Genomic DNA, 14,319 nt, shown 5'->3' with positions numbered 1-14,319 from the left:
GATGATAACCTTAAATCCTTTAGTGCATTTTACCAGGTTTCTCAAAAAAAAAAAAAAAAGGCAAAAAGCGGAGGGAGTTGGGAAATGTCAGTGAGGCACTTCACAAAGAGCTCAATACATTTGTTGACCCCCCTCCCCCCCGCTTTAAAATGGATTTAGTTGTAGTCATCATAATGCCGTGGGTGCTTTCTTAAAAATAATTTAAATGCTATTGTCTGTCTGCCATTTGGAAAATGTAGCTGCTTCAATGCGCCCCTGCTGAAGTTGAAAAAGAGGGATTTATTGAAATGCCTCAAAAATCCATCAGACTGTCAGTGTATTACTTGCCAGCTGAACTGCATCTTATTCCTGTCTCTACAGTGCCTGGCTTCATTTTTTAGAAATATTTTTGTCTTCTCTGAAACAGTCGCTTTTCTTTCTTACCCCCCATTTTGCAAATGGCATCTGCAGTGTTAGATTTGAGGGCTGAGATGAGAGGAGAGCAGTGTTTTGAACTGACTAATTTGCAGGCAAGAAATAAAGCCCTTGTAAGGTGGTCCCGGGGGTGTCTTCCCCATGAACACTCTTTGAAGCTACATGTAATCTGGTGCATTTCAAAGGCAAAACATTCCTATTCTCAAGTATCTACATGAGCCAGGGTTGGTTTACCAGTTTCCGGAGAATAATGACCTCCACCAGGGGCAGGGACGCTCCCGCCCTCCCCTCTCCCCCCAAAAACATTCCTGTTCTGTTTGAAAGGGGCAATTGCAGTCAGTTGTTTATTTGTCACAGTTTTTGCTGCTCTGATGGCAGTGGTGGCTACTAACACTTAGCAGAAATGCTTCCTCAGTAAATTCCAAATGTTGGCAAGCAACATATCCTTGCACAAGACAGTTAAATACTATAGTGGTTTTAGGTTTACTTTTGATTTCTAAAAAGTAGTTGCCAAAAGCTAGCAATGTGCTAACCTTAGATAGTTCGGATTCAGATTTGATAACCATCCAAAAATTTGGTTGCTTATCCAATCCTCTCAGTTCTGGAAATGTAATATGACATTCCAGTGCTATTTGGTTTTGACTGAGCCAGGAACACCATAAAATTTCATTTCTCCCCACATTTTAGTGTTTCTATCCCTGGTCCCATATAAAAAAGGCACACCGATGGGAACAAAAAATTAACAGAAAGAGTTAAATGTTTTGAACTTCAAAACAGCTTTAGGTTTGGGGTTTGGTTCAAATTTTGTATGAAGGTTCAGGGTCTTTTTTGTTTGATTCAAACGGGCTCATCCAACTGCTACCTTTTGTCCACTTATCTACTGTGAATTGATTCAACTGCAGTAGGGAACACGTCTATATTTAAATCAATATGTTATGGTACCCATAGACTGCATGTTTAAAAAAAACTGCTGGAACTTGGGATTTGGTCATGAATGAGGTCCTAAGCTCTTACAAAGGTAAAGAGCTGTAGGCATTATATGGGGAATTGTTCAGTTAATTATGTAAATGTTTTGTCTTGCAGCTTTTACTTATGAATAAGGAAATCGATGCTTGGGAACTTGACTTCTTACTCAGAGTTCATATTGACCACAACTAAAATAGGCTACTGGATTTTCACTCCAGATCTGCACAGAGTACAATTAAGGTGATCAAGTGTGTATCAGGAACCTGGGTAGGCTTTCAAGGAAGCCCACAAACATTGTTTTAAAAAAAACAAAATTTGTGCAAATAATTTGGGATTTTTTGCTGTTCAAAATATACATGGATACAGTCAAATGTGTGCTTAGGGGTTTTTTCATCTCTAGACAATGCGTTTTAGGGATGAATTTTGTGGGTTGGATAAGGATATTGAAGGCTCCCCAAAAGGAAGGAAAAAAAGGTGGCGGAATCAGAATGTCCAAAGAAAGAGAAGTTTTCACAAGAATGGAAAATGAAACGTTCCCTCCAGAAGCTGATTATTATGTGAGCCAGGAGACCAGATCAGATGACGTATGGTGTTAGGTTGGATTACTAACCTGAACGCTTAGCGGGACCGATTTTTTGCCTCCAGAGTTTGGTGTTCTTGGATTTCTACCAAATATGAGTCATGATTAAATACTAGTAGTATAAATGGTTTTTCTATTGCTTTTAAATGTTGGTTTCCCTGAAGCTTTATCATTTTGCAACTCTTAATTTATAGGAACTTTGTTGAAGAGAAATTTGGAACCAAATATGTAGAGAGGCATAAAACTGAGTTTGCAAAATAGTTTTAAGAAAACAGTCCTGCTAGTTTTCATTTATCTTCTGGAGTTGACCCACTGAAAACCATAGAATCATTAGGTAAGTCCAGGCCAAACATGTCTGTTAATGTTGCACAAAAGGGAATGCTTACAACTAACAAACTTTCTACTGAATTGGAGTGGAACTCCTACTCATTCACATGAATACCAAAAGAATTCATTGTAATTAATGCTATTACAATTAATAGCTCTAGAGAAATAAATAAGGAACCTCCATTATTGTTGAGTACCGTCACATGTTAATTCATGAAATATATGACATTTGGAAAACATACTCCTTTATAAGGAAGAACAGGAGGACTTGTGGCACCTTAGAGACTAATGACAATTATAGTGCTTGACTCAGACAGAGTACAATGCAATTGTTGGTGGCTCTCTGGTGAAAAAATAAAGGGCCAGCATCTGTTTTGATTAGATGAGTGCAAGTCAATAGTTTTGCATGAGGAGAATTTGGCCCAGTTACATTGATAAGAGACAAATGAGTTAATTTCAACTCATCCTTCCTTATGCCATGACTCTTCCTCCCCCCCCCAATTTCAATGTAATGACTATAAGTTAACTCCTTGTACTGTGTGTGTACATAGATAGGATGTGCAGCTGCTTAACAGATACCCTGGTCAGTTCATGTTATTGTAGTCAGAAGTTTTTTTTATATTTGCCTTTACATTACATGACCAGCAGTGCATTTTTGTGGTATAATTGTATTTTATATGTGTAGTAGGTAGTGATTTCCTTAGTGGGAATTAGTTGGTTGTTCTCCTTCTGGATTGCCTCTTATTGTATCTGCAATTTTATATTGTAAGAACACAAAAGAAATAAAACATATTAGTCCATCTGATATAATGAAACTATATTTTGGAGGGGTTTTTTTATTGTTTTTGTTTTGTTTTGTTCTCAGTTTAGTGATTTCTACGATGTGTTCCATTTAAATGCTCTGTGCACAGTACGTGATTCTTTGAACGATATTAATTATTTGGGTTGAAGTGATACAATATATTGTTCTGTTTAGGGACCAAGCTTGAATTTACCAGTGACGCCAGAAAACTTCACAATGTACCTCTGGGTCAAGGACAGGAAGCGGTAGCAGAAATAGCTATGGTAAAAGCATCAAAAGAAGGCCACTGGGTTATACTTCAAGTAAGTCAAAGCTCTTCATTACAACAGTGCTACATTGCAGTGTTAAAAACGGAAGCTTTTCAAAATAATGTGTGTCTAGATAAAACAGCGCTAAATAATGATTACCAACTTCCTTTGTCTCTTCTAAAAGAGAAGCTCATAACTTCATATCGAGGTATGAGTGTTAATGGGTCATTGAATATCACATAAAATGTGAACTGCATCTGTCTTGTGTGGAGTTGACTAAAGTATTTTACCAAACACATGCTATTTGATTTACTAATTTATTATCCATAAAAAAAATCCTTTAGTAAATAAATGTGTAGCAAAAAGAATTGTTACTCTGTATAATCAGATGAATAGATGCAAACAGGGAAGATTGCTGTCATTATGCAGTATATTGTGCTAAACAGATGCACATGATTTTTTCAAATATTGTGCTATATCAAACTGCTTCCTTATGCCTGGGATTTGCTTGTATCAATAAAATGTTTCATATTTCAAATCAATAGCTCACTGGGAAGCCTATTTCTCTCTCCTACCTCCCCACCCCCTTGCCCAGAAAATTCATCTTGTAGCAAAGTGGCTAGACACATTAGAGGAATTCCTGGAGAAACAGTGAAGGAAGTCACCCAGACTATTGGGTTTTTATGAGTACTGAACCTGCCCCTTCTCCTAAAGATCATGTCATTCCAAAGGGAATTTTTGAAAACTCTGATTAAAATAACCAATGAGCCACCCACTGGAAGGCTGGCTAATCTTTATGCTGCACTGGATAATTTTGGCCAGGCAAGTAAAACATCACAGGAGTTATAAAATACAAAAATGGGATTATTAAATTTATCGTTGTAAAGTCATTTAAAATTGAAAAGTCACTGACAGCTCCTGCAGGCTGTGAGATAATAAAATAGAATAAACTTCATTACATAAAGATCCATTCACAAAATTGTCTTATAGCGGCATAACTGTACAGCAAACAAGAAATTAGATCCTCTCATTCTGAAGCATGAAATATGGCTTCTGATTAAATATATTCCTGTGTGCATGGGAAACAGTTTGCAGACATTACAGATAATTACTGTAGTGTAGAAATGAGAAATTATTTTGGTCTGGTTTCATTTTGTTCTTTAATTCAGATGCGAGAACATGAATTTTTGTGCCCTGTGCCATTGGAGTATTTTGTACGATTACTGTGTATGGTGTGCACTAGGGTCAGATCCTCAGCTCGTGTACATCAATTAACCTTATTTAAATCAATGGGGATATGCCAATTTACACCAGCTAAGGATCTAGACCGAAGTGTTTTGATCATATGTAATATGAAACATCACTTTGGTTGTACTATATCATCATCATTTTTCTCTTAACTTGTTCCCATTTTGTAGAATGTGTTTTTAATTAAAATACTTGTATTGATATTTAAAAGATATACAAACACTGATCCAGTTAATAATTGCAAGCAACATTGCACAGACAGTCATAGAAATCTATTAGCTCTTTAACATGAATATTCACATTAAAGGGAGACCATTAACTTTAATTTTTTGAGAAATTTCCTAATAGCAAAAAAAATCTATTTTCTGATAGCTCACATCTTAAACAGTATGGTGCGCAAATCATCTTAAAAAACCCTTTAGAAATTATAATGTCTTTTTTGTACCCCTGTTGATGTTTATAGGAGTCTTATAGCAAGAAAGAAAACAGGTAGTGGACGGTACAGGGGAAACAATGACACAGAAAGTGCTGACAAATGCACAAAGTAAACAAGCTGCAAAAAATAGTGAAGATACTTTTGTCACTAACTTTAACTATAACTGTCAGTTATAGTCATCTGTGGTGTTACTGATAATTATAGGAGGTACAAAATCTTCACACAGAAATTTTCAAATTGATGGAATCTGTTGAATAAGTGAAATCTCTCTGATCTTTCAGAACCTGCTTGATCAGTGTACCTGTGAACAGGAATTCAAGATGATTCTGTTTTTCACTTTGCTACTGTCATGCCTGTGTGAATGAGTGGCAGAAATTTGGACCTCAGGGTTAGAACAGAAAGTACCCTTTTAACAATGGGGACCTCACAATTTCTGTCCGTGTTCTCTACAACTACCTGGAAGCAAATTCTCAGATATTTTTGCATTTCCTTAAACCCATTTAAGTAAGTATGTGCCATCCCTAACTACTTTGATAAATGTGCTGAACCTAATCCTGTTGTTTCCTATATGTGCAAAACTGGGTTTTTATTTTTAATACGAATTTTAAAGATGATTAACACATTCTACGAAGGGTGACTTTGTGCGACCGCTCTTGTGTGACAAGTAGAATAGTGGAAATTTTCTGCCCCATCAACTGTTGTTCTGAACCTGACTGGCAAACAGAATTGAATCTTTCTTTACTGTGGGTAACAATCCCAATACACTAACTAGCCTCTGCTCTTTGGCTGAATAATTATTTCATTTCCTTTAGAATCAAACCCTACACTTAAAAAATACCTTTCTTGTTGTAGGTACCCTGGGAAGATCTCCGTTACTTGTTTGGTTAGATTATGTATGGTGGTCATATTACAGACGACTAGGATAGAAGACTTTGTCGCACATAGTTGGAAGAGTATATGCAACCCAGTCAGGTAATAAAAGCTTCAGCAACCACAGAAGTGTTTCCAGAGTTAGAGCTCCCCCTGCTGGAAGCTGACACATTTTTATATGTAAACTTAACACTTTTGAGGAATATAATTTTTCTTAAACGTGTGTTATTTGTGATAAGTACACTGATGGACATGATGTACTATTTCGTCTTTTAATTCCCCTAGATCTTCCATCCATTTTTACATTGGCAGTGAAAATTATGTCTAACATTATTTACCTTACATTGTTTCATTTTACAATAAAACAGAATCTTCTCCCCTATATATAAAAAAAAGAAAATGTTACATTATTTTACAGTAAGGCTCCAAAAGGCTAAAGCTTACAATAGTAATTCTGCAATGTTTTGGACCGCTGATTACTATTTTTATAAGGGTACTGCTTAGCTGCTTGTAATTCAATTATCAATGGGTAAATCTCCATAGGGTAGATTAGGATACATCCTCCAAAAGAATGTGGGTGTGGCTGTTTAGCCCCAAATCACTTATGTTAACAAAACTGGATTCAAGCAGCCTATTTATTCAAGCAGGCTTCTGATGCTTCCTGATTGCAGTTAAGACAGAACTACCCTGTAAAGAGTTCTTTCTCAAGATAGTTTCAACTTCCTGCTTTCAGTCTTAGCTGGGAATCAGGAATTAAAGGGACATATGAATATGTAAGATAATTTGTGAAGGAAGTTACCTGAACAGTTAGGAATTGCAGAAAAGATTCAGTCAATCTTTTTTATAAAAATGTTTGGGTCATTTATTACTGTCGTCAGACTGGTTTACCTCACCCTGACATAATTTAGGTTGTGTATTCAGTTCTATGTTACATGGTCTGTGCTTTGGGTTCTTCCCTTTCAAATTCTCAGACATCTAAGTAAAAATAGAATACTAGTAACATCAGCTTTTAATAACTTAGTACTTTTTATACATAAAAAATTGTATGGTTAAGTTGACTAAACATGGATAACTTCATGTATAACAACTCTAGATATGTTGAAATTTTAGAGACATCATTCACACACTAGAATAATGTGATATCAAAATGCAGTGGGTATATATCCTTCTGTCTTATATTCATGAGCATCTGACATAGGAATCTAGGAACTGTCAGACTTGATCAGAGCCATGGTCCATCCATCTAGTCCAGTGTCCTGTATCCTACAGTGGCCAGAACCAGATGCTTCACAGGAAGGTACAACAAACCTCAGAGTAGGATCGCTCAGTGTGGTTAGATATGGTTTAAGCCCTGAAGCATGAGGTTATATCTGAGTGAAGTTAATGGGACTGGAGTAAAAGCAGAACATCTGTAAGTTTTGCCAGGGGAGATGCCTCAGTGATTATCCAGCCTTGCATCCATCCATCCATTGGCACAAAGTTCTATGGTCCATGGAAAGTGGATTTTAGTTTTAAGGAACATTATTTTTTCTCCACCTAGACATCCTTAAATGTACTCTTCCACTTCTACCCATGTAAGCATCCTGGGTTCAATTAAGGACTTAGCTATTTTAGCTCATAAGTCTATCTGTCCAAACCCCTGATGATTTTTGTTGGTCGTCTCTGATCTCCCTTCAAATATCCAAGATGTCTGCTAATGTAGTACCAAATGTGGTATAGAGAGGGTTATAATATTTATGGAATTCCCTCAAGTTCTAAAATCACATGGTAGGAGGCAGTGGCAGCAAAAGCCCTTTTACTTCATGCTGTACAAGGGAGTTCATTTGTGCACAATTATTACTATTGTTGTTTAGATGGACACAGATTCTGTCCTGAAGTCAATGGGAGTTGTGGGATACAGAATCAGGATCATTCTGACCGTTGTAAACAAATGGTTCCCAACCCTTCTCTTTGGGATCCCTTTTGACATAGATGAACCCTAACCTCCTATTGCGATTCCCCCATCCTATCCCATGAAACAGTATATTTGCCACCACACATAGTCCTTTTATATCTATCTTTTCTCATTCCCCTCCTCAACAAGCCACCTGTGCAAAATGGGTATACCACACGTCCAGATCAGATTGGTAGTGTTTTATACGCACTATGCACATATGTAAATGGCTACACAAAGTGGGAGGTAGTGGAGAATCAAGCCCCAGATGTATACAGCTGCAGGCTGAGGCAGCAGCCCACTGGCTCAAGCTTTTCTTCCTTTCTCCCGTCCCATGTGCCACTCAGCTCAGCTGTGAGAGAACACACCCACAGAGCCTGCAGTGTACATTCCCTACCCACCCTGAGCAATATGTAACCTGCTCTGAGTGCAAGAACAAGAACAAAAGAACAAGAGCAGAAAAGGATTAAAAGAAAGCCAAGGAAGAATGCAGTGAAAAGAAACAAGAATTTTTAAAAAGAGAGTAGAATATAGAGGGGCTGCAGGGAGGAAAGCTGTAACTCCTTTCAAGGAGCTACCCATATTTGCAGTTGGGGTTGCCATGAATCTGGGGTCATTCAGCTTTCTCTGGCCCTACTAGCGTGGTGCATTCTCTCTCAAAGAAACAGTGGGAAACCCTTTTCCAAACAGATCTGGTGAGGCACTGAAAAAACTTGAGCCCCAGCAGGAGGCACATCTGGAATAATTGTTCGTTTGTTCAGTATAGTGTCATTTCTGAAGATGAACTTTTTTGCAGTTTCTCTAGAGGAAGCCTTGCATCATGGCACTGCACGCTGCTAACATGTCCCTCATTATAAGGGAGGGTGCCTCATTTTAGATTCAAATGTATCTCCATCCCACACAAACCTGGGGTTATTTTACTTTCATTATTGCAGATTACTTGCATCACAAATGCTGAATCACAAAACTGAAGTTAGAGAAAATGGTATTTATCTTTCAGAAATGAGCCCCACATTATTTTAAGGATCCTGCACTACTGCTATTGTTGTTATCATCATCATCATCATCACCATCATTATGTATCTTGGCAGGTTGAAAGGTATCACAAAACTGTAAGATTTCAGTAGTAATTTAGCATCCCACAGTAATACTTCAAAAGCATCAAATAGCATTTTGAATTTTAAGTCAGTACAAATGTAAATAAATAAATGTACTCCCACCTGTCTGTTGTTTTAAATGTCTAGTGAGCCTAAAATATTTGCATAGCAGTTTTGAGATACAGCAGAATTATAGCTTATTATGAATATATGATATTGAATTAAACAATTTTGCCATTCTTTTCCATAAAGGATAAAATCTGGCTCTCAGCAAACCATTTGAAAATAAATTATGATGATGATACCATAGCTCCATTTTATTTTATGGAGTGTATTGATTGTCAAATAGACAATGCATGTATTTTGGTAATAATCTGAAGAGAAAAACGTGCCTCTTTATTTTGCAAACCTTACTCTATTACTCACTTTCATTTCAAGAAAGGATGGCATTTTTCAGAGATACTACCATAAATTGCTTTATTTAATAAATTGGCATACGGACTAATAATGTTCCTCCAGAGAGCAGCACTTTGTAATTTGGAAGAAATAACATTTTTCTTTTAAAATATTTCTCTCTATTTTTTAAATTAAAATTATCAGTATGTTTTTTGCTAACTGAAGAAAAACCTGATTTTTTTGCAAATTCATGTAGTTTTTGTCTTTTGAACATCAGTATCTGTATGGGATATAAAGAAGCTAAATAAAATATGGAACAAATGTGATTAATTTTCATGGACATAAACTGTTAAGAAGTCGTGTCATTCTCAGCAATGACTCCATAACAGAATAATTTGATTTATAGGTTGAAGGTTCCTTTTTCTGTTTAGCAAGGATTGTCACTTGTGGTTTGGGTGGGTTTTTTGTTTTGTTTTTTTGACAGTTTGACAGGAAGCTAGATCTTGCTCCTGGGTTTGTGGTCCTGGATTATCAACGTTCCCATAAATACACTGATGAAATGTTACCTCCTGAAAGACCCCATCCAGTGTGGCCTGCCCCCCAATGCAGAGATAGAATTCTTGACAGTGACTTCAGACAAACTGTTCCATACGCTGTTGGAACTGCAATCCAAGGATTCGATTACTGGGGAAGGAGTCTCGCAGACTGTGGAAGAAAAGGTTAGTAAAAACAGATTGCAAATCCTTCACAAGATGGTGTAGCACTTGTTTGTTTTTTCTGCTGGCTCTTTGGTTTCAAAAGTAAAAGCTATTTTGTATGGCTTTATAAAAAGCTTTGATTTGAAATTTGTAATGCGGGGAAATGATCTACAGTCTAAGTGATACATGAAAGAAATCTGAATACATTAAACACGGTTTTGAATCATACAGCAATCCCTTTTGAGTCTTATTATGCTTTATAGGACTCAGCTATTTAGAATCCTTTGTCAAGCTGCAGTATCCCATTTTTCCATGAACTGTACCCCAGAACTTGCCTTCCTCTAGGAAAATCCTGTGAAGTGTTCTTGCATCGTTTCCTCCAAATTGACCCAGAGAAGGAAGAGTAGGGTTTGTTTCCACTCCCTTCCCATTCCTAAAGACAAAGCCCCCAAATTCTGTGGAGAATTCAGAGGAGGCCAAGTATATCTATGCAGATGTACCACCATACTCTCATACCGGGAGTGCCTGATTCTCTCAACTATTCCAGCTTCCCCTGTTAGTAGCCTCCCCTGATATTCCTGCCCTCTTCTAAGAAGGAGCTGGAAGAACTCCTGGGAAGATTTCTGGTGAGGCTGGTTTTCTTCCATCCTACATGCCAATTCCCAGACACACCAAGCGCAGAGACACAGTGGGAGATGGTACTAAAGAAGCAGCTGCAATTCTCCATCCCACATACAAATACAATTGTGTGAATGGGGCAGATCGCACAAGGGGTACAATTTAGTACCACAATATGGAGTGGTTAGCAAAGTGGTGACCTGAGCACCTCTGTGAAGCTCAACAGCTTGTCCCTTCTACCAACAGAATTTGGGCCAATAAAAGATTTTATCTCACCTACTTTGTCTCTCTCATATCCTGAAACCAACACAGCTACAACATGACTGCAAGACGCAAAGTAGTAGTCAATTGTCAGACACTCAAGCTGTGACTTTCTTCTTTGCATTCAATCTTTCCAATTAATGTAAGCATGCACATTAAGAGGTCTTATTTTCCAAAGGTCATGCTGGAGTTTTTCCCAGGTAGTTAACATTTAGGTGTTGGCCTGCTAAGATTCCTGCTAAGATTTATGCATGTACTTAATGTGATGCACTGAGATTAGTCCCACAAGAATCAGTGGAACTACTCAGTGCATAAAGTTAAGCATGTATGTATGTTTGTAACTTCCTCTGCATGTAAATAGCTCCCTAACTTCTACAAATGCTCACCGAATTGGATACACAAGAAACTTCCAACATGAAAAACATGAAGGTAAAGGCATACTAGATGACATACAGGAGAAACTTCCCAAAGAATATAACATGTCTGACATTACCTCAAAACAGCAGAATGCTCCCCATGTATACTGGTTTGTTTTCAAGAATGTGAGAGAATGAATATGCTAATACATGAGATAAGGCATTTATTTAAGGGACTTGATTTAGTTCTGGAGGTATGTCTGCTTTGCTTACCTGCCTTGTGGGATGATCCAGTCTAAATAAAGACTCGACTGTGTATGCGTAGTAGATGTCTACATTTTGGGGGGCGTTCTGGCATCTCATATTGCATGGACCTTAAAAAATATTATTACGTGGTTTGTCAACTCTAAAATGGCTTGTTTGGTTTTTAAATTGTGTGAAATGGGTGATCACAAAAGGTGCTGCTCAGAAGACTGAAAGCCTCCATTTATCCCCAGATTAGGACGTGACAGTACAACCTTTGAATATTGCCTTGCCATTGTGCCTCAGCCCGAGCTTGGAGCTGGTGAGAGGGGAGTTAAGTTCCCATACCCATTCATTCCCTCAGCCTCTCTGCTGCAACTGCCACCAAGAGGGGCTGTGGTGGTTATTTTGGGAATGCCTCCATGAGGCAACCCTTAGGCTAGAAGGCAATACCCACTTTGGGAACTCTCTGGGAGGGGAAAAAATGGACCCACTCAAATCCACCATGAGGTCTGCTCACCGAGACAAAAATATCGAGTGGCCCACAATATATACGGCTGCTGGAACACTTAAATGGATTAGCGTGTGCCTTTGACCATGACTAGAAGGTAGTCATCAGCCATTGGATAAGGTTCAGTCTCAGTACATACCCAGGTTTAAAATGAGGCTGATACGTGCTGTCCTACCTGGTCGTATGTTCAATAACTGCTCCAGGAATACTAACATAAGTAAGACTGTAGCAATATTTTCTAATTAACCTGTAGGGATTTGTGATATAATTCTCTCCTTTATTTGTAGTTATTATTCATTGTGTACTATGACCAGAGTGTGTAGATAATAACATTCACTAATCTTGAATATTTAGGGCCAAATGTTCACAAAGGGAAGCCTGATATTTGGATACAGAAATGTCAATGCAGTAACATACCTGCTGTGTTTGGACTTAATGCACGTTCAGATCACATTTATGCATCTAAGTGGCTTTCTAGATGCCTAACCAGCAGTTTGCATTTATGATCAAGTGCTTTGCATGCAAAGCTGTGACAAATGCACATAATTCTACAACTGACTTTTGAAGATATGATCATTAGTGCCAAATTTTGAAAGTGGACTCCAAATTTGACAACAAGAAATACACACATTCCTATTTTTAATACTTATAGAATTGGGGCACTCAAATAGCCATTAATACAAACAAACAGTAAAGCTCCTAACCTGTTTGCCTGTGCAATTTTGTGTGGGCACTGAAAGAGACGGCTCTTAGGATATTTAGTGTATACATATGTCTTTCCCCTACATAATGTAATTTGAGTTAATTTAAGAAATACAGAAAAAGCAGAAACTACACTCGTTTTTCTGACAATTTCACCTTTTTTATTTTTAATAAATGGCTCGCCCCAATTCAAAGAGCCAAGATATTCTTTACACTTTATGATTTAGCTACCTTATGTGTTTTTATTGGGGGGGGGGGAAAGCTCTCTATCATTTATCATGTCATCTTATCACAGTCTCTTTGTGAGACGCAAATAGCACACTAATGTTTTCTTTTGTTAGGGTGAGTTGGCAATCTCCTCAGAGATGGAGCAACTACAGACAGCTCTTTTTTTTTTCCGTATAATCTTCCTGACACTTGGATGAGACTGGCTTATCCATCAACATACAGTCTAGCTCAGTAGTAAGTTGCATGCCAACAGTCAATCAGAATGGACGGTGCCTCTTGCCCATCAGAAAAACAGAATATGAACGATAGGATTTTTTTCCGGCAAATATCCTACGTCTGTGCGTAATTCAGAATAGCTTTTTGTAGCTTGATATTAACAGCAGTGAAAGGCAAAAAAAATTTGCATTTACCTTGCTCTGGTTGGAAACATTGGACAATTTCTGTAATGTTCTTGTTCTTACTTTTCTTTCTTTTTTCAAATCAAGCTGTGAGTGCTCTCCAAAGTGACTGAGCAGAGAGCCGTAACATGTAGTATCTACCACTCAAAAGACTAAACTTGGACTCAGGTCTTTTGTTTGGGTCATGATTCATAATAGATAATAAATACCTTGTTGGGTACATGGAGGAGAAAGTGTCAGACCGTTCCCCAGCATTTTGTATTAAGGGCAAAGAAACTTGGAGGAGATGTTTCAGAGCTAGCAGACAGTGCTGACCCACCCAGTTCTGCCACTGTGATGGGTAGCATTAATGGGGCATCATTTCCAGAAATATACGTTAGTCTAGCATCAGTCGTGGGTATCTTATTGCACAAAGGAGTGAAAGTCGGGAGAAGAAAAAAATTCACTGATGATCAGTTGTTATTTGTTGATTAAAAACATCTGGTTAAACACCTTTGAAACACTCCCAGGAGCAGACAGAAGGGGAGAATGAAACTCTGCCAGCTTCCACTGCCACCAACTAGTGGAACCACTAGAAGCCACCCAAGGAGTTCTGGGTGCTCTCATCTTGTACTGATGCCATTCTGGGAGCAGGGGGGCTCATCTCTACCAGTCTGTACTGTGCCATCTCTGTAGAGCCACCCAAGGGATAGCAGAGCTCTGCCAGGAACTGCCAGGCATAGCATGAGAAAGTGCCAAAAAGCAAAACAAGTCCAAACCAGATGAGTTCATCTGAGGCCATTTTAGACCCCTGGAAGAGGAAAAGGGAAGGAGGACATTTTGTTGATCAGAGGAGGGAAATCATAAAGCACCAGAGGTGGATTTTGGAGTAGATCAACCAAAGCATCATGAGACTTTAGCTTCCCTTGATGGAAAACTGGAGCACCATATAGATCCTGTGGAGCCACGGATAGACAACTGTCCTGAAGACAGTAAGCATTGCCATGG

At 38.2% G+C, this 14,319-nt stretch overlaps 1 pseudogene; it reads left to right on the top strand.

Annotated features, from left to right (window-relative positions):
- LOC101939189 (dynein axonemal heavy chain 11-like) overlaps window positions 1–13,169 on the top strand; it is a 197,639-nt pseudogene extending 184,470 nt beyond the window's left edge.
- The last annotated feature ends 1,150 nt before the right edge of the window (window positions 13,170–14,319 follow it).

This window comes from Chrysemys picta, chromosome 11 (genome assembly GCF_011386835.1).
Source record: "Chrysemys picta bellii isolate R12L10 chromosome 11, ASM1138683v2, whole genome shotgun sequence".
Taxonomy (NCBI): domain Eukaryota; kingdom Metazoa; phylum Chordata; order Testudines; family Emydidae; genus Chrysemys; species Chrysemys picta.
The sequence above is the reverse complement of the archived record's forward strand: the minus strand, read 5'-3'. Positions and strand labels throughout refer to the sequence as shown.